At 37.7% G+C, this 27713-nt stretch overlaps 1 long non-coding RNA gene across 1 annotated transcript in view; it reads right to left on the reverse strand.

Moving 5' to 3' along the window:
• The window catches only part of LOC114046298, a 90576-nt gene that overhangs the window by 53223 nt on the left and 9640 nt on the right, over window positions 1–27713 (reverse strand). The window contains exon 2 of the long non-coding RNA XR_003569487.1: window positions 21990–22113. This is a non-coding gene — a long non-coding RNA (uncharacterized LOC114046298). The remainder of the gene's footprint in view (window positions 1–21989; window positions 22114–27713) is intronic.

Below are 27713 nucleotides of genomic sequence, written 5' to 3' on the forward strand. Positions count from 1 at the left end.
AGCTCTCCATATTTGAAAAGTTCTCTGGGGAGAGGAGAGACTTGCCTTAGACGTAGTATTAAAGAGGTTTTCCCATAGAAATTGTTGGAAAGCTGGGATCATAATCTCTTAATTCACTAATGACAATAAGCATATAGCTCAGAGGTCATGGGTTCTCTGTGATTCCTGCTGGGTTTTGTCTCCAGAAGGAACTGAGTGTGTATAGAAAGGGGTGAATGAGAGACTTCTGAGAACTAGAATGGAGCTCCAGGGAAGTTACAGAAATCAGCAAGTGATGGTCGCAAGGTTAAGACCCTGGGAAACATGCTGCTTTTTCTTCAATTAGTGGCTGATTTATCCCAAATCAGAGTTTTTTCTCTGGTTATATAATAAGAGAGCTATTAAAAAAAACCCACAACAATTGTAGGAAAGACTTTTAGGCCATCAGCGGGCTTCTCTGTGGAGAGTTTGTGGAAAGTCATAAATAAGAGTCAGCCTGAGTGATTGCTAATAGTCACTAAGTAACAGGCACATCCAGAGTCACTCTTTACTTCCCCCATGTGTAAGGTGGAGAAGGAAGGAGGGTTAGATTAGATTAAATTGGACAAGGCTTTCATTTTTAAAAAAATAATTAATTTATTTTTAGTTTTCAACGTTCACTTCCATAAGATTTTGAGTTTTAAATTTTCTCCTCCTCCCTTCCCCCCTCCAAGATGGCGTGCAATCTGATATAGGCTCTAATTTATACATTCATATTAAGCATATTTTCCCATTAGTTACAATGTAAAGAATAATTAGAACTAATGGGAGGAACCACAAGAATGAAGCAATAAAACAAAACAGCAAAGGAAAAGGAGAGCAAATAGTATACTTCCATCTACATTCAGACTCCATGATTCTTTCTCTGGGTGTAGATAACTTTTTCCATCATGAGTCTTAGAGTTGTCTTAGATCCTTGCATTGCTGAGGAGAGCCAAGTCTATCAAAGGCAATCATCACACAATGTGGCTGTTACTGTGTACAATGTTCTCTTGGTTCTGCTCACTTCACTCAGCATCAGTTCATACAAGTCTTTCCAGGTTTTTCTGAAGTTTGCCTGCTCATCATTTCTTATAGCACAACAGTATTCCATTACATTCATATACTACAGCTTGTTCAGCCATTCTCCAACTGATGGGCATGCTCTCAACTTCTAATTCATATATTATGTGCCAGGAACTGTGCTAAATGCTGGGACTACAAATACAAGCAAATAGAAAGTCCCCTGTCCTCAGGAAGTTTACATTTTAATAAGGAAGACTACACAGAAGTGTGTGTGGGGGGGGCAGCAGAAGAGGGGAGGAGAGGCAGAAAAGTAGTATGGATAGTCAGGAGCTGAGCTGACTTAGGGGTAAGCTTGGCTGGAGGAGGTATTTCCTCAAATGGAAGGTCTCAGGAGGAACTCTCCAATCAGAGAAGGCAAAAGACAATACACATGGCAGGGTATGAAAGTGAAACAACATACCTTTCTAGTTAGGCCTATGAATATGGGGTGAGAATATGTGAAGGGATCCTAGGATTATCTATTTAGAACTAGAAGATACCTACAAGTTATTTAGTTCAACCTCTCTCATTTTATAGATGAGGACATTGAGGCCCAGAGAGGTTTAGTGAGTGGTTTGCCAAGGTCACACTGATATCCAAGGCAGGATTTGAACCCAGGTCCTTTGCCTCCAAAGCCAACACTCTTAAGGAAGAGAGCCTCCATACCAATGGGATCACAGATTCATCCAGTATCAAAGTAAAGGGGCAATGGGGCTATGTGAGAATTATCCTGGCAAATAAACATCCCCCCTCACTTTGTTTCATCAACATGACTTTGGCCTTCTAAAATGGTGCAAAAATATTGCCCAGAATCCCTAGATGGTATGACGAGAGGGGTTAGATAAGGCCCTCAGCTTCAAAGTGTAACACATTTCAGTATTAACTTTAAATGAATGAATTTTTCAAGTCACTTTCTTTCAGAGCTGGAGGGGCTGTTTCTATCAAGTAAGATCTGAGATTCCTTCTGGATCTAAATTTAGGATGCTGGGATCCAGTGGGTGGGACATGGGGGCAGTGCTGAAAGCAGGGAAAGTGGGTCGAGGGCAGCTCCAAAAACAAATTCAGAATTTACCAAGGACAGGCCCCATCCCATAACTTTTGTAGAAAAGTGCTTCTATGAACTGAATGAGGGAGAAGTGAGCTATCTATGAAAATAACGGACACAATGCCTAAAACAATGTAAACAGATTGAATGATAAGACAAAATAAAAAATAGCATTTTTGTAATAATTAATTGTAATCAGTTGTATTAATTATATTAAGTGTAATTAATTATAAAAAATCTATCTTGGTCCTGAGAAGAGACGAGAAAGTACAGTACACCTCCCTTCTTGCACTAGAAAAGTGAGGGACCATGAGGATGGAATGTTACATGTGATGTCAGGCTAGGGCAATGGGTCTGTTGGTTTTGCTGGACAGTTAAAAAAATCTTTGTTACAAGGAAAGGCGAGGTAGCACTGGTATAGTAAAGTGCTGACTTTGGAGGGAGGAACACCTGGGTCAAGTTCCACCTTTGATACATACTGGCTTATTTAACTCTGGGCAAGTCATTTGACTTTTTAATAAGTCAGTCAGTCAACAAGCATTTATTAAGCTCCTGTTATATTCTAGTTACTATGTTAAGCAAAAAAGAAAAAATAAAGGTAAGTGACAATCCCTGTTCCCAAGGACCTCATAGTCTAATAGTGAAAGACAATATGCCATCTTTGTACATGTGAAATATATACAGGGTACATTGGAGAATCTCATAAGGAAGCAACTACCTTTCAGGGAGATGGGGAAAGTTTCTTCTAGAAGGAAGGATTTTAGCTGAGACTTGAAAGAAGCCAAGGAAGTTTGGAGGCAGAGATGCGGAAGTAGCTTTCAGAAGATGGGATATGCCCAGAGTCCAGAGATGGAGCGCCTAGTCTGAAGAAGAGCAAGGAGACCAGTGTCACTGGATCACAGATTATGTGGTGGGGTATAAGTTGTAAGAATCTTGGAAAAGTAGAAAGGGACCACTGGTGATGAAGGACTGTTAAAGTCAAACAGGATTTTATATTTTGATCCTGGAGGTGATAGGGAGCCATTGCAGTTAAGTAGGGGAGTGACATGGTCACACCTATGTTTTAGGAAGATTAGCTTGGCTGAGGAGTGGAGGAAGGCCCGGCATAGGCAAAAGATTTAAGGCAGGGAGACCTCACTGGCAGACTGTTGCAGTAGTCTTGGAGTAAGATGATGACCGCTTAGACTAGGGCAGTAGCAGTGTCAGAGGAGAGTGGAACTGACAGGACTTAGTGACTGATTGGATATGGGGTCAGCTACATCAAATTATTTGCCATCTTGGGGAGGTAAGGAAGAAGGGAGGGAGGGAAATAATTTGGAACTCAAGATAAAAAAAAGTTAAAAATTGTTTTTACATGTAATTGGAGAAAAATAAAAAAATATTCAAAATTTTAAAAAAAAATAAGAATATGGGGTTGGAGAGAGTTACTGAGGAGTCAAGGATAGCACAGATTTTGAGCTCAAGGTTCTGGGCAATTCTCTGGTCCTATAAATTAGAAAGAATGTGCTGATCGGCCTTGTCAGAGGGAGGTTCTTCATTCGGGAGTTTTCTAGAGTAATATTTCTCAAAGTGTGACCCAGGCACCCTTGGCAGTCCCTTAGACCCTTTCAGGCAGTCCATGAAATAAAAAATATTTTCATCCTCATAATAAGACATGTTAATGTCAAATATGGTAAATACTAATAGATATAATCCACGTAAACAAGAGGTGACATAAAGGGGTCCTGAGACCAAAATGTTTGAGAATCGCTGCTCTTGGGCAAAGAATTCCTAGACCCAATCCCTATCCTTATCCTATAAGAGAATGCTAGTTGAGGAGTGGAGGTATGATATGTATTTAGAAACGACTGATCTATAAACAGAGCATTAATAAAACTTTTTTTAAAAAGGGATCCCCCCCAAATAGTAGCCCTATCAATTATATCACAATCATATGAGAATATGTACGTCTTGTCTGGAACAGCTGACATTAATAAGCATCATCTTACCTCCAACAAATATTTCTCTTTCTTCTTTGTTTGGTAATAATGATAATAATAACATTTCCACAGCACTTTAAGGTTTGGAAAACACCTAACTTGTTAACAACCCACATTATATACTTACGTAACCATGGCCAAATCACAAGTTTTAGAGCCCTAGGTATTTTTGTCTGTAAAATGGGCATAATTACCCCTGCAGCACCAACCTTGAAGAACTTCACTGTTGGGAGGAAATGTGCTCTAGAAATGTGAGCTACTTATATTTTTAGGTGCATCTGACTCTTTGTGACTCTTTTTAAAGTTTCCTTGGCAAAGATACTGGAATGGTTTGCCATTTCTTTCTCCAGATCATTTTACAGATGAGAAACTGAGGTAAACAGGGTTAGTAAGTGTCTGAGACTGGATTTGAACTCAGGAAGATGAATCATCCTGACTTTAGGCTTTGCACTCTTTTCACTGCACCGCTTAGCTGCCTGCTACTCTCATTACACTGTTTAAAATAGTCAGAAGATTGGGTGGTGGAAAAGAGGGAAACTAGTGATAGGGATAGAATGTAGCTACTTTGAGTGAGCCTGTGTAGGAGAGAAGGAGGAAGTCACCTTTAACAGTGAACGTGCCTGAAAAAGGAGGGTGAACATTGCCTGGGGAAGCTAAGTGGCATAATGGGTAGAGCACTAGACTTAGAATCACTAAAACCTGAGTTCAAATCCTGTCTTAGACATTTTCTAGTTACGCAGCCCTGGGCAAGTTACTTAACCTTTCTTTGTCTGCCATAGTTTCCTCATCTGCAAAATGCAGTTAATAATAATAACTATCTCCCATGGTTGACGTGAGGATAAAATGAAATAATGTATGTAAAGCATTTTGCAAACCCTTTAGTGTTATATAAATATTAACTATTATTATGCGATTCTTATATGGACAAAGCTAACCATTTCTAGGTGTCAGAAAAATGCCTGGGTCACTCCGTCTCCTCCCTTCTCTCCTTCTGCATGTGAACTGAGGCTTCTCAGTAATCCAGAAATAAATGCTAGTCCACTACATGGTGGCCTTAGCCCTTGGAATCCCTGTAAGATTTTGTCTCCTGTCTCATCTAATTGTACCAGTTCTTGTAAACAATGGCAGAAAGTCCCACTAAATGTTTCTATTTTCAATACAGCTGCTGACCCAATGTCAGGGCCTGAGTATTGGCCCTCTCCCTCTTGTGCCTTCATTACCATTCTGATAATAGTATACAGCAGTAGCAGCAATAACTGAAACTACTGTATTAAACTCAGTGGAACCCGGCTTTTTTCTCTCCCTGTGACTGGATGAGACATCACCAGGTACATCCCTGTAACTGAGCACCGGGACAGAACACCCCTCCCCCAGCAGAGGATACAGGAAGGAGAAGATGCTGTGCTCTAAACTGTGCCATATATGAGAGCTGTAGTTCCAGGAAATGAGTCTCATGAGATACTTTCTCCATTACAGAGATCCTAGCCAGATTTATTGGATGTATATCTATTTCCACATACGAAGGATAAATTTAGAGCTAAGGGAGATTTAGAAGTGACTTCATCTTTCATTTTCAAGTGAGGAAACTGAGGCCCAGGGAAAAATAGGCTCAAGAAGTAGAAAGTAGGTATGTATGATTTGAACTCAGGCCCTCTAACATAGATCCAATCCTATACTAATTTTGCTCTTTTGCTTTTTTTTTGTAATTAGTCATTTTTCCCCCCTTCTGGATGGGTTTCTGTGATGTTTCTATGAAGGAAATTCAAATTGATAATAAATAATAATAAAATAAAATAAAAAATAAAAATTTCAATTATATAGTGGATTAAGGTTTGCAAATAAATATCTTTACAAATATTATCTCCCAACAACCCTTTAAGTGCTGTTATTATCAGCATTTTACCAACGATGGAAACAAAGGTTGAGAGACATTAATCAGAGGTGAAGAACCTGTGTTAAGTGACTTGCCTAGGGTCACCCAACTGTAAATAGTTGAAGTTTGATTTGAACTCAGGTCTTGCTGACTTGAGTCTAAAATTCTATCCATTGCGCCACCTAGTGGCCTGGAGTAAAGCTGCCATTATGTTCACCAGGATTTGTGAGCTTATTTATACAGCATTACTCTAATCCATCTTGTGGTGCTTATTTTTTTTCCTTTTTTTTTTTGGCAAGTTCTTTACATTTATTTTATTTTTAAAAAATAAATATTTCATTTTCCCCATTACATATAAAGATAAATTTTAACATTCATTTAAAACATTTTTTTAGCTCCAAATTTTCTTTCTCCTTCCCTCACTTCTCCCCTCCCTGAGACAGTATGGTGCCTTTTTTTTTTTTTGTCACATGCCTAGCTTTATAGAGAGGAACTAGTTGGCACAGTGGATAGAATGAAAGACCTGAAGTCAGGAAGACTCATCTTCCTGAGTTCAAATCTGGCCTCAGACACTTAGTAGCTATGTGATCCTGGGCAAGTCCCTTCACCCTGTTTGCCTCAGTTTCCTCATCTGTAAAGTGAGCTGGAGAAGGAAATAGCTAACCATTCCAGTAAGTCAGCCAAGAAAGCCTCAAATGGGGTTCACAAACGAGTCAGACGTGACAAAAAGATAGAACAACAACAAAGTTTTATATATTCATTTTTGCAGATGCACAAAACACAGTTAGAGCAGGAAGTAAAATCCCCTGGAGAGGAATAGCAGACCGGAGCTCTGAATGTCCATACATGGGGATTAGAGACTTTTTTGTCGTTTATAGCCTAAGAAACAGCTGACTTTGGTTGTGATGTTAAATGTCTTATCTGAAGTTTCACATTGGTATGTTTCAAAAACGGCTTGAACTCAGGTTTTCCTGACTACAAGGCTGAGCTTCTGTCTACTCTGCCACATTGTTTCTCTGTTTACAAATGGGGAAACTGAGGCTCAGAGAGGGGAAATGACTTGCTCAAAGTCACAGTGAGATTGCAGCAGAGTCACAACTAGAACCCAGGTTTCCTGGCTTTTTGTTTAGTAAGATTTTTTTCCCCACAACATTGTCTTTTCCATATTCCTTTGCTGAAATATCATCACCATCACCATCATCATCATTATCATGGCTGCTATTACAAGAGTATCAAGCCACAGTCATGTAGGAGCTAAGACACAATTCAGAGGCTTTCCTCGGAATTCATCCATTTTACAATACTCATTGCCAGTATTACACTGGGGATAAGGGGATCTATTTCTTCAGAATTATGCAGAACAACAACAACAACAAAAATGCAAAGTAGTGAATTCTCAAACACTGCCCTAATTGGTAATAGACAAGCCAGGCTGTGCCCTTTTGTTCATTAATACCTGTCTTTTGAGAGTAGTTGTCTACAAGTTATATCAATTACTTGTCAATCAGATAGGGCAACTGGGTGGCTCAGTGGATAAAACACTGGACCTGGGGTCAGGAAGATCCGAGTTCATATTTCACCTCAGACACTAGCTGCGTGACCCTAAGCAAGTCTGCCTAAGTTAACCTCTGTCTGCCTCGGTTTCCTCATTTATAAAATGGGGATAATACTAGCACCTACCTTCCAGGATTGTCATGAGGATTATATGAGATAATAATTATAAAATGCTTAGAACAGTGCCTGGCACGTAAGTGCTATATAGATATTAGCTATCATCATCATCATCACCTTCACCATCATTATCATCATCATCATCACCATCATCATCTCCTCTATGGCAAGGCCTATGTCTTAAGTTTCTATGTTATTCTTGATAATACTGAAACCAGTATTATTTCCTGAGACGTGAAACAATAAGGCTCATCTAATTGGCTGGATATGTGAGAGAAGTTTGGAGAAGTGAATAGAGTGCTGGACTTGAGAGTAGAAAGACCTGGGTTCGAATATAATTTCAGACAAATGAATCTGAGCAAATCACTTAATTTTTTCTGAGCCTCAGTTTCCTCATTTATAAAATGGGGAGCATAATAGCTTTTATCTTAGAGGATTGTTGTGAGGATCAAATATTAACAAGGATAATAAATGTTATAATAAATAATATAATTAATATAATATAATAAATAAAAATAATAAAAACCATTTATATAGCACTTTAATGTCTTGCAACATCTTTACAAAGATTATCTTATTATGTTCTCACAACAACACTGGGAAACTGATGCAGTCAGAGGTTAAATGACTTGCCTAGTTTCTTACAGCTAGTGTCTAAGACAGGATTTGAACTCAAGTCCTCCTGATGCCAGTGCTCTATTCACTGGGCAGCCTAGCAGCCTCCTGTAAAGCACTTCTCGATCCTTCAAACACCGTGTAAATGCCAGCTTGGTGGCTATTGCTATCATATCCTATAGAGGTACTTTTTAACCAAGGTAGCTACAGTCATGGATTTTCTGTATTGGATTTTTCTACTGGCAAACCTCTCTGCCAGGTTAAACTTGGAAATGTTTTCAACTGAATCTTCATCTGAGGTCTGTTTGCCGTGGGAGAGCCTTCGAGGGGTCCTGGCAACAAGACCCCAACAGTCTCCGAGTCATGTAAACCTTTCCAACACAACAAGGTATAGTCTAGGTGGAAATGCTGCAAACACTGGAAACGAGCCAGAGATGCCCATGAAGGAAGGGCCTGGGTTAATTGGGGGCAGGAGGTCATGCTCTTCTTGGCTAAAGCTCCCACCCAGAAACCTGGGGAAAGTCTCTTAAACTGGCAGCTGGTTATACTGGTACCAATTCAACAATTGCAATTAAGCTGGCTACAATAAAAAGGAAGTTTTTATTAATAGGGAAAAAGAATCAAAGAACATTGTGTACCCTCCAAGTGACTAACCGCATCTCTCACACTAAGTATTTTCCAGAGTCACTTTTAATTTCCAGTATGTGTTTTTCTCATATTGGATATCCCAGATCATTCTGCCTAAAGTATGCCATAGTGGACAAAGTGCTGGACTTTGAATCTGGAAGACCTGAGTTCAAACCCTGCCTCAGATACTTACTAGCTGTGTGACCCTAGGCAAGTCACTTAACCACTGTCTGCCTCAGTTTCCTCATCTGTAAAATGAAAAGATTGAATTCAATGACCTTTAAGGTCCCTTTTACCTCTAAATCTACGATCCTATCAGTTTAACTGCTGCTCTGTCTCTGCTACCTTAAGTGAGTAGCACCTGGTGGAAACTACCCAAGGTGAAAATATTGTGCCTTAAAGCAGTGATGTCAAACTCAAATAGAAATAGGGCCCACCAAGCTGTAATGAATCCCTACCAGCCACATCTTGACTTATAAAACCACACATTGTATTTTTATTTATAATTTAATATTTCTAAATCACATTTTAATTTTGTTTGGGCCACATTTAGGAGTGTTGTTGGCCTCACATAGCTGGGCCATGGACTGAATCTCTGCCTTAGAGCAGTAGTCTATAAATTTTTAAAATTGTATACCCCATCCATAAAAAAAAATTATTTTGGGCCAGCATCACCAACATGTGTGCATTTATATAAAAATTATGTAAATGTACTACTGTATGGCTATATATAAATTACAAAAAATATAAAAATAGAAATTTTAAAAGGATTAAAGATGACATAATTTTTATCTATTAAAACTTTAATTTTATTAATGGCACAGAAATTTTTTTATTTATTAATAACACGACTTTTAGTGAGAGCAATGTGATTGAATAAGGTTCATTATCTTGAAAAAAAAAAAATCTTTGTGTATGTCCTGGGGGAATAGGGTGGCTCTAGAAGTGATAACAGTTAGCAATTAATTATTCACTTAATTGATCAATATAGCTAGCTAGCCAAGCAGGTGATTTTGTTGTTAAAGATCATTTTTAATTGAAAGATGCACAATGGAATAATCAAATAGTAGGTCACAATGGTCAACACAACAGCTTTTTAGCAGGAGACATTTCTCTGGGTTGCAGACAGTTTCCATGCACAATGCAAAGAGAAACAAAAACATTTGCTAATGGATGGCAGCAGTATTTAGATTCAACTTGGCAGAAAGTTAAAAAAAAATATTGTTCGTCCTTTATATTGTTCTGTTTAATGGATGATATCAAACCTTATTTGGAGATTATATTTGGATATTTTCGTTGTTTTTCCGTGTGAATGTCAGGAACACCAAGATGGCCAATGGTTACACCTATTGACTGCAGAAAAGAGAGCAATGTATATGATAAAGTTGGAAAGAGAGACTGGAGCCAGGTTGTCAAGGATTTAAAGGCCAAACAGAAGGGTTTGTATTTGATTCTATAGATAAAAGGAAGCCACTGGATTTTGGAGCACACATCACATACACATATATGTGTATATTCTTTATTTATGAATTATTATAACAGATTATATCATGTTATAATCTAATTAATTATGTTATATAATTATATTATTACATTTTAATTATGCATTATGATTATAAAACTTAAAGTTTTATACGAAGTATAGAAACTTTTAAAAAGATAAAGATAAAATAATTTTTGATCCTGAAGTCAACAGGGAGTCACTGGAGTTTACTGAGTAGGGGAGTGACATGGTTGTTGTTGTTGTGTCATTTTAGTTGTGTCTGACTCTTCTTGACCCCATTTGGGGTTTCTTGGCAAAGGTACTGGAGCAGTTAGTAATTCCTTTCTCCAGCTCATTTTACAAAGGAGAAAATTGAGGCAAACAGGGTTAAGTGATATGCTCAGCTCACATAGCTAGAAAGTGTCTAAGGCCAGATTTGAACTCAGGAAAAAGAGTTTTCTTGACTTTAGGCCTCGAACTCTATCCATTTCACCACCTCGTTACCCTGTGACGTGGTTAGACCTGTCTTTTAGAAAAATAACTTTGGTAGCTGTGTGGAGAACGGATTGAGAAGAAGAGAAAGTTGAGTCAGGGAGACCAATTAGTAGGGTACTGAAATAGTCCAAGTGAGAGGGGATGAAGGCTTGATAGAGGGAGATTGTGAAAGTAGAGAGAAGATAGATGGGACAGGTGTTGCAGAGATAAAAAAAAAAACAACAACTAAAAAACCTCCACCCCCCCCCCAAAAAAAAAACTACAAGAGTTGGCAACTGCTTGAATTTATAAGGTGAGGATGGTACCTAGGTTTCAAATCTGAGAGACTGGAAGGATGGCAGTGCCCTCAACAGAAATAGAAAAGTTTGGAAGAAGGGTAGGCTTTGGGGGAGGGCAAAGATAATGTAATGAGGCCTGTCTTGCACATTTCAATACTTTTAATTCCCTATAAAGTTTCAAAGAAAAAGTCAAACCTCACAATCCACACCTAACAAGCATTTGCTAATGGATTGCAACAGTCTATAGGTTTGCATATTAGGAGTCCAGGTTGTAGTGTGTTAGACCTGTTCTTGGGCTGTATCTCAGAAGGTTCAATGGACTAGTTGGACTATCTCCCATGGGATTCAAGGAAGTCTGAGGGGCTGAGGTGAGTAAGGATGTGAGAATATCATGAAATAAAACAAATGGAAACATGGGTTGCTGTGTTGAGGGCTAAAGTGTTGTCTAGAGTTAAAGCACAATTGGTACTTAAATCAGAGCAGGGAATAGGGCATAGGGACAGGATGAACAAAGACATATATCTTTGTGTATGTGACTGGGTGTTGTGCTAATAAGAGGGGCTGGGGTCTCAGGAAGGGTTTCCTCAATTTTCTTTACTCAATTTTCCATAGGTAGATGCATGGTTTCATTCTTTGTCTCTCACTAAGTGCATGAGCAAGAATTCAAACTTAGGTCCTAGGACTGCAAATCCAGCCACATTCCATGATACCCCAATCTTACTCCTTTGTAAGGCCAGCCCAGACCTGCCCTGGTCCTTGCTGTCACCACTTGCATCTGGCTCCATGGCAACACCGGTATTTAGGCAACACTAGACCCTTGTAGATTAGCAGGCCCAAGTGGCAGCAGCTTGTATTGTTGTTTAGCCATTGGGAGGGATGAGAGTGGGCAGGAGTAATCTTTAAAGGCTCTCTTCAATTAACACCTACTTATAACAGGTACTAGTAAGAGGTACTTAGCTAATAAGTTGATTAAAGTGGTAATTAAAATATCAACAGCAGGGGGCCATAAAGAAGACAAGAAATCCAGCCTGCACCTGTTAAATGACCAGCAGCATCTTCGTGACAAGTCAGTTGTGGTTTGTGGTACAGCAGGAAAAAAACAAAACAAAGCAAAACAAAACTGCTAGACTTAAAGGAAAGTAATTATAGCTCAAATCCCATCTTTGGAACTTATTAGCACTCTGACCACAGACCAGTCAATGAACCTCTCTAAGCCTTGTTTTCTGATTCTATAAAAGGGGGCTCTTTGGAACAACACAAAGCAAGAAATTCAAAATAAAAAGAAAATATTTTTTCAAATACATTTGTTGCAAAGATTTTCTCCCGATCATTTGTGGGGCATGTTATTCTTTTTGTTATTCATATTACACATAATAAATACCTACCTCAGTTTCTCTTTCTGAAAAATAAGAATAATCATGTGACCTTTTGCTTAGCTATTATGAGGAACAGATGAAACAATATATAAAAAGTGCTTTGAGAAACTTTAAGTGCTATATTTAAGCTATCCTTCCTGCTGCTATTCAGTCTGGAAAGGTATTTTTCTATGACTTTTGTAGCTAGTGAATTTTAATAACTCTCAGGAACAGTGACACGATCAGTATAGCTGGTTAAACCTTCAAGTTCCAAGCGCTAGAAAATAGAGGTTCTTTCTCAGACACTGAAGGGCCTCAGATGTCACCTCGACTCACAATCCACAATCCCCAGGAACAGCTTTGCCTTCCTGAGCAGAGTTCACTACCTCACAAAGCAGCTCATTCTAGCTTTCTGACAGCTCTAATTCTTAGAGAATTCTTTCTCATGTTGGGCCAATGTCTGTCTCTCTATAACAACATCCACCTAGGTATTCAATTCTTCTTTGTGGAACATCAGTCTATATCATCTGCCTCACAACCCTTCAGATATTGGCAGATAGCCATGTTTTATTTTGTTTTGTTTTTTTCTTCCACACTTAAAGCTTCTCTTTTCCTAGATAAACATCATTTTTCTTTTCTTCATATGATAGGACTTGTGATAAAAAATGGTGACATGGAAGATTACAGCCCAGTTCAGATTCCTCAAGAAACTCCTCAAAGATTTTAAAGGGTGTCACATGAAGCTATGAACAACAAAACCAAAAAACAACATGAGTAATTTCCTTTATGCAGGCCAGAACAAGATGACAGATGAAAGCTTGAGGGTGCTCTGCTCAAGGGGGCCCAAAGTCCGCACAATCTGTGGTACACTGGGCCTGAACTCGTTGGAATCTTGTTGCTGGCCTGTTGGAAACACAGCAGGGGATAGACACGGTTTCCAGCAGGTCATTGCTTAAGGAGACTGAGACAGATGGCTCTGTCCAAGAATGCTGAGTGTTACCGCTGGACCCTCTAAGAAGCCTGAAGCCAGTTCGACTTCTGTCAGAATCTCAGCAAGGAACAAAGTCCACTTCTGGTTGGCGACTAACCAGGAAAATAAACCCAGGAGTGTCTAGACAACTTAAGCCAAGAGAACCTCCATGAAACTTAAAGCCAGACCAGTCTTCTACAACTTGAGCTCTGTTATGACCATAGCAGGGGACAATTCCTAGAGGGCAGTTGCACAAGGAGAAGGAGACAGAGATAAGGATGAGACCAGCACCCATATTGAGCCAAAAAAAAAAAAGAGAAAGAGAGACATAAGAAAGGGTCTGAGGCAGAAGGCAAGGTCTAGTCCCAATTTATGACCCAGATCTCTTAGAACCAGAGGGCAAAGTGGAAGTAGAAAGAATCTTCTGGTCACTTCTTGAAAGAAAGTCTCAAACAAAAACTCAGTCACATCATAACCAGAAGTTAGAGTGTCTGGGTCAAAGGAAAACTATCATAAGTAGCCAGAAAGAAAAGAAGGAAAATAAGAGAGAAAGGGGAGAAAGGAGAAGGAGGAATTGGAGAAAGGATCGATGAATGGATTAATATTAAAGAAATATAAAATATATTATAACAAAATAAGAAATATCTATAACCCAATATAAGAAAAAGAAATTTAACAAATCATAAATTAACTTTGAAAGAAAAATCCTCAAGCTCTGATGGATTTAAAAACAATTATAGTAAACATTCAAAGAAAATTTAGCCCTAATGGTATATAGTTTGCAAAAACAGAGAAATAAAGGTATCATGACAACTCCTTCTATGAAACAAATATGGTCTTCATATCCAAACTAGGGAAAGATAAAACAGAGGAAGAAAATTAGGATTAGCTATGAGTTAGATAGATGTGTGTTGATGGAAAATATTAAATAGTCCTATGATATGGCTTCTAGATTTTCCCTCAGTCAGGCCATTGCCTCCCCCTCACCCCTCTTATTTTATCAACATTTTTTATAATTTGGTGCTCCAAACTAAAAGCCATATTTCACTACAATGAGACTATTGGGTTCCTCTAATCTGTATACTATATTTCTATCATTGCAATCTAAGTTTGTATTTCATTTAAAGGAGCTAAACTATTCCTTTGACTCACATTTATCTTGTGGTAAACTAAAACCTCTAGGTCTTTTTCCTTTTCTTTTTAAAGTTTTTTTTTATTGTTAAACCTTAAATATTTCAATGGATACAAAAATATGGAAACAAAATGAGGTGTAAAAAAATTTCCAATTAAATTTAAAAAATCTGAATTATTTATATTTTGCTGAAAAAAAAACCCAAACCTTAACAAAATAATAACAGCTAGAGGGTGCAGTGGATAGAGTACTGGGCCCAGAGTCAGGAAAACTAAGAAATTTGAAGAGTTAAGATTCAGCTGACCTTGAACAAATCATCTAATCTCTGTCTCCTTCAGTTTCTTTAATTGTAAAATTGGAATGATAGTAATAGCCCCTACATCCCAGGGTTGTTGTGATGAGCAAGTGGCACATAGTAGGTGCTTAATAAATGCTTATTCCCTCCCTTTCCCAATAACAGTGACAGTCCATCCTCTTCTGATCTCATTTCCAACTGTGTACTTAGTGATCTTTTGTTTCTGTTCACTATTTTTATATGGTTGTAATCAATGGTAGATCAGAGGTGCTGAATATGATCTGAAAGCCCACAATGTCCCTCTTCCCCACCTCTTTCTCCTTGGGAAATATTGAACAAAATAAATAAAACTACAATTGAACACAGATAGCAGTAATATGTGATTTTCTAAGCCAATATGTGGTCTGCAGACATCCTTATGTAAAATTTAGTGTCCTTTTCTGTTTGAGTTTTGTATCACTGGTGTAAACTATGCTTCTAACATTGCATCCTTTGATCTATATTGCTCTTTATAATTATTTTCATGTTCTTTTCTATCCATATTTGTCATTTTAATGGCACAATTTATTTGTTCATTCTTCAACTGGACAAAGAGGTTGTTTCCAAGTGGGTTGGCTTTATTTATTTTTGGCTATTGGTGGTGCTAGCTGTGTGACCATTGGCAAGTCACTTAACCCTGTTTGCCTCAGTTTCCTCAACAGTAAGTGAGCTGGAGAAGGAAATGGCAAACCACTCTAGTATCTTTGCCAAGAAAACCTCAAATAGGGTCATGAAGATTCAGATACAACTGAAACAATTGAACAATAGTAACAATTGTGAATAAAAGCAGTTATGGATAGTTTTGTACATAAGGGTACTTTTCCTTGGTATTAATAATAAAAGCTCACTGTTACATATCACTTTAAAGTTTACAGAATACTTTCTTCAAAACAAACTCATAAGGCAAGTGGTGAAAGTAATAGATTTATCAATCAAATGACATAATATTTCTAAAGTGGTTAGCACAGTGCCTGGCCCATAGTAAGTAATTAATAAATGCTTGTTCCCTTCTCCTTCCCTTTTCCTTTACACTTCAGATAAAGAAAAAGAGATGAAGGAAGACTGAGCAGGTGACTTGTCTTTGCTCCCATAGCCAACAAACTGCAGATTTGAATGAAGTTCCTAGCATCTTTCAACAACATCAGGATGCCTTTCTTTAGGATGCAATTCCAGTAATGGCATCAATAGGTTAAAGGGCATGAACACTTTTGTATTTTTAGTTATATGTTGCCAGATTTCTCTCCAAAAACACTACACCATTTCATATCTCCACCACCAATTTAATAGAGCCCCTGCTTTGTCACAGCCCCATTGCTACCTTTTTAAAAAAATGTTTAAGTGTTGAAGCCAATTTGGTAGGTATACTGACCTACCTCAAACTTGTTCTAATTTACATTTCTTTGATCATTAGCAACTTGTGTTCCCTCCACCAGTCTTTTTTGGATGTCTCCTTGTGGTATGAAGATGACCCTGCGTTCCTGCAGGCAGTTCACAAATTCATACAGGTTTTACCAACCTGGAAAGAATTCAAGTATGGATCTAGTGTAGGACTTATGTCTATTGTCTGAGGATCAGTTTGGTGAAGTTTGGGAGATTCATCATCAGGTGGCTTATGGGGTGATAAATTTTTCTGTCATAACAATTCTCAAAGACTATCTATTAAGTTATAAGGGGTTATGGCATATTGGTAGAAGGAGCATTTATATTAGAGAAATAACAGATCCTGAAGTATGTTTATTCTTTCAAAAATTGTCTGTTCATGTATTTTGACAACTGAGAATGGGGATTACTCTTGTAAATTTATACCAGTTCCTTCTGGATGTTTGATTTTTGTCTGATATATTTACTGCAAAGATTTTTTCCCCCTTCAATGTTTTCTTCTTCTTAGTTTGGAAACATTGCTTTTTGTTGTCTAAACATTTGATTTTAGCTCTAATCCTTTTATTTTATTTCTCACAATTTATATCAATTTCTAAGTTACATGATAAGTCCATTAGAAAGCTATAAAGCAAAGTATTATGTAAGGACTGAGGGAGATGGTTGTTACCAACTGGGGCACTGAGGGATTGCTTCATGAAGGAGGTAAGATATGAGTTTGATTTTAAAAGACAGGTAGAATTAAATAGGGGTAGCTAGGATGCTCAGTGGATAGAGTGCTGGTCCTGGAGTCAGAAAGACTCATTTTCCTAAGTTCAAATCCAGCCTGAGACACTTACTAGCTGTGTGACCCTTGACAAGTGATTTCACCTTGTCTGCCTCAGTTACCCCATCTGTAAAATGAGCTGGAGAAGGAAATGGCAAACCACTCCAGTATCTTTGCTAAGAAAACCCCAAATAGAGTCATGAAGAGTCAGACATGACTGAAATGGTTGAACAACAAAGAATTAAATAAGATGAGAGGAGAGGGAGGATATTTCAGGCACTAGGAACAATTAACACATACAGCTTGTGTTCAGGAAACAGGGTACATTTAGGTGGCAGAGCTCAGTCTAATTCCAATTTGGCCAGAGCAGGGGATGTGAAATATAATATACAATCAATGTGGAACTCTGAAGAAGAGGAGTAAAATATATGATCAAGGAATTTTATGATAGGGTAACATCAGTTTCAATAGCCTCTCCCACAGAGAATATAAATACCGTTACTATTTCTTTGTGAGACATTGGAATCTTGGGCAGTTACAATTTTAACTACCATTCTTTGAGGAATCTCTGAGGAGACTGAGAGCTTAACTGTTGTTACAGAGGTACCTATCATGGTTGAAGAGAGCCTGAGTGAGGGGGAAGAGAGAAATCTGATGAAGAGAACTTCTTTCCTGAGAGAGAACTGTTTTAACTCTAATTTTGCCAAGAAATATTGTAAAAAGAATTCTTAAAAAAGCTGAATGGTAGGGACTATTTCCAGAACTGGGAGATTGTAGTGGTGGCTAAAGGTGACTTTATTTGTGATCTTTCAGCTGTTATTTTGCAAACAATTATTTATTCTATGTTTTATTGCTGGTTACATTGTTTATTAATTGTTATAAATCATATAACTTGGAAAGGGGAAGAGGAAGAAGGGGCGGGGGAGATGAAGAGGGAAGGCAAGGGGGAGGAGGGAGAGAGAGGGAGGGAGAGAAGAGAAGAAGAAGGGAGGGAAGGAGGGAGAGGGAGAAAAAGAGGGAAACAGAGAGACAGAGAGACAGAGAGAGAAGCAAAAACTTAATGGAATAGAAGTTTATTTAATAAATAATATTTAGCAAACTGGGGTGGGGCTCAGAGATAATTAATGAGAGTCATTTGTAACGTGAGCAATTAGCTAATTAGCTCTACATCCCTATCCAGTTTATTAAATATTATTTATTAGGTAGACTTTAGAAACTTCTCCTAAGTTTATGTTTATTTTTATCTCTCTCCTCTTCCCCATCTCTTCCTCTCTTCCCTTTCCTTTTCTCTCTCCTCCATTGATTTATTAGTAATATAATCAATAAAAAAAGACACAAATAATTGTTTGCAATGTACTATGTGTGAGAAAAATAAAAAACCTCTCTTGTTTTAGAACCCAGTATGGGAATAAGTAAGGAAAATGAGACAGTAACTGGCCCAGAGAAGGGTTATAATGCCAAATGGCTATATATGGAATGACCAACTCTAAATTTTCTTACAATAGGAAGAGAAGATGGTGAGAAGAGATGGCAAGTGAGTGGTCAGAGTGTGCTATAGGTACTCTTTCTGTTTTGTTTTGTTTTTTTTTCTTTTGGCTAAGCAATGAGGTTAAGTGCCTTGCCCAGAGTCACAGAGCTAGTAAGTGTCAAGTATCTGAGGTCAAATTTGAACTCAGGTCCTTCTGACTCCAGGGCTGGTGCTCTGTCTACTGCACCACCTAGCTGCCCCAAGGTACCCTTTCCATGGTAAGAGAGAGCAAGGTAGGGCTCTTGTATGTTGGGCAGACATCCTGTATCTTCACAATGTTGTCAAGATTGTAGATATTAAATTATTCTCTTAATTCTTACTTCTTTCTGTATCAATTCATAGAGATCGTCATAGTTTTTATGAACCCATCCCTCTCATCATCTCTTATGGCACAATCATACTGCATTATTTTAATGTTCAATAACTTGTTCAGCCATTTTTCAATTGATGGGCAACCCCCTAGTTTCCAGTTATTTGCTACTACAATAAAATAAAAAAAATGTTATACACATTGTACAGTTGGATCCTTTTTTTTTTCTTTCTTCTATCTCTTTAGGGTAGAGGCCTATTAGAGGTATTGCTGTCTTAAAAGGTATGTATAATTAAGCAACTTTTTGGCTAGAGTTCTACGTTGCTTTCCAGAAAGGCCCTACCAATTCACAGCTCTGATTATTGCTGTGCCTGTTTTTACATAGCTCCTCCAATATTTGTGATTTTTCATTTTTGGCCATCTTTGCCAATCTGATGGATGTGAGGAGGAAACTGAGTTACTTTAATATGCTTTTCTCTAATAATTAAATTACAAAATTTTTTTTTGCTTAATATTATTTTATTTTTTCTAATTGCATGTAAAAATAGTTTTCAACATTCATTTTTGTAAAATTTTGAGTTCCAGATTTTTCTCCTTCCCTCCTCCTCCTCACACCTCCCCAAGACAGCAAGTAATTTGATATAGGTTATGCATGTACATAATTAGTGTTTTGGATAATTTTTTCATATGGTTGTTGATAGTTTAGATGTCTTCTTTTCAGAACTGCATATTCATGTTTTTTGACCATTTAACAATTGAGGAATGGTTCTTATTCTTATACATTTGAATCAATTCCTTATATGTCTTTGAAATAAGACCTTTATCAGAGAAATAGAGTGGTAGAACCTTGAAGAAAGGAGTCTTACTAGCTAAAATTCTTGAACAATGGAGACAGAAAACATACACGCATATACACATACACATGATACAATGAACTATGTCCTCTAATGTATAACATATGTGCTGAAATTAAGCAAGAATTGGTAAAGTTAAGAAAATCATTAGACTAAATAAAAGAAGAGCTTGAGGAAAGTACTCAGGCTTACAAAACCTTGAATAACAGGATAGGCTAAATTTAACTCAACAGAAACACACACACACACACACACACACACACACACACAGTGCCAAATGACTCCTACAAAGGGTCAAGACAACACTTGTTCCTTCTCTAGTGAGCCATATCTCCTCTTTAGACATAAGGACTAAGAGGATTAGAAGTCAGTTTTGCTAGAGACACAAGTAGCATATCTGATGAGTCTTACATTCCAGGGACCCATATAGTTCTCCAGATCCACTATCATGGGTGGATACTTTAGGAGGAAAGTATATAAAGTAAATACATAGTCAAGCTTCATGCTATGGACCTATAGAGTCCAGATAACTCACAGTACCTTATACTGACAGTACAAGGTCTAGGTTTGCTCTTCCATTTAATGACTGTCCCTTGCTGTTTCTTGACTCTGAACCCCATTATATTTAAGTGTCAAGGGTTTGGTCTGAGGTTGGATTTGAACTCTGGTCCTCCTGACTTCAGGACCGACCCTCTATCCTCTGCACCACCTAGCTGCCCCAAAATTTTGACATTTTTAAAGGTTAAGTCTAAAGATATACTCAGGCAAATAAGTCAATCAACATCAAAGTAGTGTCAAAGGGACAACAAAGAAAAATGAGAAAACAGACAGACCCAAAATGGCAGACCTGGAAGTCAGATCTTGAAGCAATAGTCTTAGGATCACTTACATGTCAAAGAACTTATAAAAAATAAAATAATCTGGATGCTATATTTAAGGAAATTATTAAAGGAAATTCCCTGGAATTGGTGAAGACAACCTTGAGAAACACGTATAGAAATGTATCTTGTATGTACATAGCTATTCACATGTTGTCTCCCTCACTAGAATGTGAGCTTCTGGAGTTTAGGAACTATGTTTTTGCCTTTCTTTGTTTCCTGATCACTCACCATAGCTCCTGGAACACAATAAGCCCTAAATAAATGCTTAATGATTAAGACTGTACAGAAAGCTAACAAGGAAGAACCCATGATTTAACATGCGTTGACACAACACAGTTAAATTCCAACATTACAGTGACAACAGAAAAATGCCACGAGCTGTCAAAAATGCAAACTCAACACCAAGAAATATAATTAAGATCATAGCAAGCTTTTCAGAGAAGAATGAAGGCAGATTGTAGAAATTCGAATTTAAGAATTAATTTCTTGGATGATGATTCTTATGTAGATGAATTATCTACCCAGAAAAACTCAGCATGCTTAATGAAAGCAGAACATGTCCACTTCAAGGGAGGTTTTGATCCTCACATAAGCCTCCCAGCTAAAAAGATAAATATTCTGAGAACTTTAAAAATTGCCCTGATGAAAAAACTAAGTTTTCAAATAGGAATTTCAGAAGATCAGAAGACGTCACCCACCCATTCATTTTTTGGAGGAAAACTCATATCTTTGATAAAGGGGAAGTCCAAATTAAGACAAGCTAACTAGCTATTAATACAAGACAGAAGAGTTTTGCTTAGGGTGATTCTATTAAGTTTGGTGAGATTAAGAGCATATTTCTTTCTGACATAATAACTAAAGGAAAAAACTATACACATACATGTTATGATATATATGTCAAACTATATACCTATACATTATAACACATATTGTATTTAACATTTATTATATATGTCATTCAATTGTTGTTTTCAGTTGTTTTTCCACTTGTGTCTAACTCTTCACAACCCCATTTGGGGTTTTCTTGGCAAAGATACTGGAGAGGTTTGCCATTTCCTTCTTCAACTCATTTTACAGATGAGGAAACTGAGGCAAAAAGGTTAAGTGACTTGCTTAAAGGTCATGCATTTAGTAAGGGTTTGAGGTTGGATTTAAATTTAGGAAGATGAATCTTCCTGACTTTAGGCTCAGCACTCCATCCACTACCCCACCTGGAGGAAGCGCATTTATTATGGGAAGACCTAAGCAGTTTTAACATGAAAGGATCTAAAATTGACACATCAAGCAAAGTAGGAGTGAAAATAATGATGTAAATCAAAGGTGAAAAGTTTGTTCATATTCTTTAGCAACTTACCTTTTGATGAGGGTCTTTTTGTCAGTTGTCCACAACTCTTGGATACCAGGTATTTATAAATATGATGCAATGGTGTTTCCACTAGATGGTTTCTTCTCTTATTCTAATAGTACTGATTTTCTTCCTGCAAAAAAGTTTTAAATTTTTATAAAATTGAAATGACCTTCATTTTTCATGGTCTTCTCTATCTCTTGTTTGGTTCATAATGCTTCTTAGCAATAGATATGAAGACATATCCTTCTATTCTCCTGAGAGGAACTTTTTATATTTTGGTCATTTTTCCATTTGGAGCTTATTGTGGTATATGGTAGAAGATGCTGTGTAAGCCTAATTTTTTTCCAAATCACTTTTCAGTTTTCCTACCAGTTCTTGTTGATTAGGGAGTCCTTCCCCTAGTAGTTTATGTTCCAGAGTTTATCAAATACTGGGTTAATATGCTAAATTGCTTATGAGTCTTGGTTAGTTAGTTTGTTCCACTATTCTGCTCTTCTTTTTTATTTTAAAAAAATTTTTTATTAATTTATTTTAATTTATCAATAATCACTTCCATATGCTTTTGAGTTTAAAATTTTTCTCCCCCTTCCTCCCCACCACCTTCCCCAAGACAGTGCACAATCTGATATAGGTTATACATTTACATTCCTATTAAACATATTTTCACATTAGTAATGTTGTAAGTCACTATTCTGCTTTTCTATTTTTAACCAGTACCAAGTAGTTTTAATAATTACTGATATCTAATATGGAATTAAGACCTGGTAATACTATTCTGCCTTTAGTTTTTTTCTGTAATTATTTACCCCTGAGGTTCTCTAAACTTTTAAAAAATTTTTAATATTTTATTTTCCCCCAATTACTTCTAAAACAGTTTTAAACATTCATTTAAAAAAGTTTTTCTATTTTAAATTCTCTCCTTCCTTTCCTCCTCTCCCCCTTCATTGAAAAGGCAAACAATTTGATATAGGATATACATGTGCAGTCATACAAAACATATTTCCACGTTAGTCATGTTGTGAAATAAAATACAGACAAAAACCCCAAGAAAAATAAAATAAAGAAAAAAATATGCTTCGGTCTGCATTCAGATTCCATCAGTTCTTTCTCTGGAGATGGATAGCATTTTTCATTGTAAGTCCTTCAGAACTGTCTGTTTTTTTGTCAGCAAGTTGTCAGCAATCGTATTGCTGAAAACAGCTAAGTCATTCACAGTTGATCATGCTGTTACTGTATGCAATGTTCTCCTGGTGCTGCTCATTTCATTTTGCATCAGTTCATGTAAGTCTTTCCAGGTTTTTCTGAGAGCATCCTGCTTGTTGTTTCTTATAGCATTCCATCACAATCATATACAACAACTTGTTCAGCCATTCCCCAATTGATGAACGTCTCCTCAATTTCCAATTCGTTACTACAACTAAAAGAGCTGCTTTAAATTTTTTTTTTGCAAATATAGGTCATTTGCCTTTCTGTGTTTTTATCTCTTTGGGATATAGATCTAGGAGCAGTATTGCTTCGTCAAAGGGTATATGCATGGTTTTATAGCCCTTTGGGCATAGTTCGGAATGGTTGAATCAGTATGTAACTTCACCAACAGTGCATTAGTGTCTCAATTTTCACATGTCTCCTCCAACATTTGTAATTTTCCTTTTCTGTCATATTAGACAATCTGATAGGTGTGGGGTGGTAGCTCAGAGTTGTTTTAATTTGCATTCTCTAACCAAGTGATTTAGATCATTTTTTAAAATAGTTTTGAGTACTTCATCTGGAAACTGCCTATTCATATTCTTTGATGATTTATCAACTGAGAAATGACTCTTGTTTCTACAAATTTGACTTAGTTCTCTATATATTTGAAAATGAGGTCTTTATCAGAGAAATTTGCTGTAATTTTTTTCACAGTTATGGTTGCTAACTATGTATTTCCCTCCATCATATTCACCCCGTTTATCCTACTCTCTCTCTCCTTTCACCCTGTTTATTCTCAAAAGTGTTTTGCTTCTGACTTTCACCTCACCCAATCTGACCTCCATTCTATCAGCCCTTTTTTTTAGTGATTTTTTTTTCTTTTTAGTGAGGCAATTAGAGTTAAGTGACTTGCCCAGGGTCACACAGCTAGTAAGTGTCAAGTGTCTGAGGTCACATTTGAACTCAGGTCCTCCTGACTCCAGGGCTGGTGCTCTATCTACTGTGCCACCTCGCTGCCCATATCCCTCTTTTCTTATTCCCTTCCCCTCCTACTTTTCCATAGGGTAAGATAGATTTCTATACCCAAATGAGTGTGTATAACCTTTTGTTTTTAAGATGAAGTTTGTTATTATTTTGTGGTGTTCTATAAAGTACCACTTTGGCATCTTAATTTGTATAGCACTAAATATCAATTAGTTTAGGTACTACAGTCATTTTTACTATGTTGATGCAGGCATTTCTCCAATAATGTAAGTCTTCCTTTAATTCTATAAAAGTAGTTTGTAATTTAATTTAATTCAGTAAACCTGACCAATTATCAAACTGTCTACCTATATTCTAAGGCTCCTAGTTAGGTGAGGCCTCTGAAGGAAATTGTCTTTCACCAGCAGTGTTAGTAATTAGCATTAAGTAAGACCTATTAGCTATCAGATCCAGCCTCTTTCAGCAAATACAATAGTTTCCACCAACACTCTTGACCACAGTGTCCCAAAACATTCCACTCAACCTCCTTTTCCACTTGTTTGGGCCTATTCACCCCCAAGAGCCTAGAATCAGAGAGAATTTCTAGTGGTGATTAGCAACATGGTCTATTTTGAATTATCCTTGCATTTTATAATTATGCAAAGCTCATATTATTTGATCCATTCGATTAACAGGGCTTATATGAGAGAGCTCTATGTTGACAAAAGCCTCTGGACTTACCTAATATCACACAGTCAGTAAGTAGTAGAACCAGGACTCAAACCCAGGTCTTCTGCCTCCTAAGTTCAATGATCTTTCTGCTACGTTATTAAATTCAAATCTCCATGTTGTCCCTCCAAGGCCTCCTGCCATTACCAAATGAGTGACTCATATTCCCGAGTTCTCTGGCCCCTTGACCTCTACTTCTGTCTTCCCAGAATTCCCTCAGTAGACGTAACCTCAGCCTTCTGTCTCCCCTACAAACCTCAAACGATAATATAAGTAGCTTTTCTTATGAGCAGCAAACCACTGTATCAAACCCCAAGTATACAAGATCCACCCCAGAAGTTACCATATGGCTCCTGAGGTTGCCTCAGGAATGGTTACAGCTTTCAAGTCAAGCAAGTTCCTTTAGTGCATCTCCCCTAAATTTCACATTTCAGAATTTCGCCAAGTGATATCCTGAAAAATCTATTTTTTTTTAACTGCTGTTTTTGTTCCCTAAAATGAGTAAGTATCCATGTGACGCATTACCAGGCAGCCTGATTCTAGGGGAAATATGTATTTGAACCAGCTTTCCTCAGTGCTCAGCATCTGGGGGGTGAAGAAGATGTGTTTAGAAAACCCAGTGCCTTTTTCCAGAGCCCTACATTGTTCTCAGGAAGGTTGAATGCAGGTTTCTGAGCAGCTTACCCAATGTGGGACTGATGGAAATTTACTTCCTATAAATGAGAGCCACAGTGATGAGGACCTCTTTGGCATCCTGCATTAGTTATTTCTGTCTCCAGGACTCATGAGGGCGACTTTGGAAGCTATCTGTAGTTACACTGAGACTCCTTCTGGTGGGGGGTACCATTTATGCACTTTTAAAGCTAATGAGAGGGAACATGGCCTGAAGGACAGATAGCTCTCCTATGAGTCAGAAAGACCTGGTTTCAAGTCTTGTCTCCGACATATAATGGTTATGTCAAGTTACTTAACCTCTTAGTGCTTATAGACAAGATTATAAACTACAAAGAAAGTCTCAAACTACACCGGTAGAGGAAGTTTCCATATCTGGGAGTTCCCTGTTGTCAATGAAATCACAGGCTCAGTCCCTATCCCTACCCCAAGGAGAAGTTCTAGCACTCAGATCCCTATGCTTTCCTCTCTGCTAGAGGATCACTAAAGGAGCATGACTGGGTGGGAAGAACAGAGGCAACATCTGGGTTTAGAGACCAGTGCCTCTTAGGAAGTCATGGACCTTCTCCCCATCACCTGGCTTTCACTAGCAAGTTTCTTTTCTTTCTTTCTTTCTTTCTTTCTTTCTTTCTTTCTTTCTTTCTTTCTTTCTCTCTCTCTCTCTCTCTCTTTCTTTCTTTCTTTCTTTCTTTCTTTCTTTCTTTCTTTCTTTCTGGCAATTGGTGTTAAATGACTTGCCCAGGGTCACACAGCTAGTAAGGCTAGTAAGTATCAAGTGTTTCGTCCGAGGCTGGATTTGAACTCAGGTCCTCCTGACTTCAGGGCTGGTGCTCCATCCACTCTGCCACCTAGCTGCCCCTCACCAGCAAGTTTCAAAACTAATTTACAAGCTCCATGTTTAAAAACTCAGTATTGTGATGTATAAAAAGTTTGAAAGACAATTTCTGGGTAATCATTTTCTTAATTATTGCTAGCAGATAATTAATAAAAGGATTGGTCATTTGTCTGTCTCTTATGAACCAAAGATGGATTATAGGGGCTTCTTGACTCTTATATGTCCTTGGACGAGTGAGTGTTCCTAACAGGTGGCAATCAACTCTGGTTAATAATTAATAAGAAAGAATATTATAATGAAAGGTAGACCTATTCTAATGAGGAGCAGGGGGATGTGACTTAGATTACTTCACTCATGGACAAAGAGAGACTATCTCAAGCCAGACTACCCCCAACCTCATAATCTAGACAAAAGATCTACCCCTTCCCTCCTCAAGCCCACACAATGGGTGGGAATTTGCCTTAGATTTAATTCTTTGTAAGGTTCTCTAGTTGGGTGGGGTCTCCCACCCAGGACAGAAAATTGAGATTGGGCAATCTCATCCATCAACAATGTCCTTCAGAGACTGAACAACCTACAGGTTTCTGGTTTCTGAATGAGGAAGCAGGAAGGGAAAAAAAATCTGGTTCTAATTCAATAATTGATATTAATGTAAAAACAATCATTTCTCTCAGTATCTTATATAAACTTTATACTTCTCCTAGCATTCAGCATGGCATTCTGTATAAGGTAGGTGTTTAAAATAAAGGTTTGTCAAATGAATGAATGAATATCCTATCCTTGCTTTTTAGCTCGCTTACCATAATTTTTCTTCTCTAGCCTGGGTCACCTAAATCCTTAGCTTGGCTTGTAGGAGAGAAAGAGACATATCCCTTTGCCAGTAACTGATAATAACACAAACCCCTTCCTTTTAGATGTTTTAAGAGACTTTATTTTTAAGAACTGCAGGGGAACATATGGGAAGATAACAATATGAAATCAAAGATGAAAGTCATAAGCTGTTACAGAGGCATTATCGACTATGTCTGACTCAGACCAGCCTGGTAGCTCAGGTTTGATGGTGGAATGAAATGAGACACTCATAGACTAGATCGAACATTTTAAAATGAGGTTTCCTTAGCCTTAGAAGGGAAAGGATATTCAGCAAGGATACAATGCTGGCTCAGAAAGACACTATCCACTTGTCTCCACAGAGAAACTTGTGTGCTCAGCAGGTCAGGCTGTAGTGACTGCCATGGGAGAAAGATATGTATAAAGTCTCTGGAATACCGACTCCACACAGGCTTTTTATGCCCTTAGGGAAGCTGGGTCAATGACTCAAGCCTGAGACCCCTGGGACAGAT

The sequence above is a fragment of the Vombatus ursinus genome, unplaced genomic scaffold (assembly GCF_900497805.2).
Source record: "Vombatus ursinus unplaced genomic scaffold, bare-nosed wombat genome assembly UNPS02014781.1, whole genome shotgun sequence".
Taxonomy (NCBI): Eukaryota; Metazoa; Chordata; class Mammalia; order Diprotodontia; family Vombatidae; genus Vombatus; species Vombatus ursinus.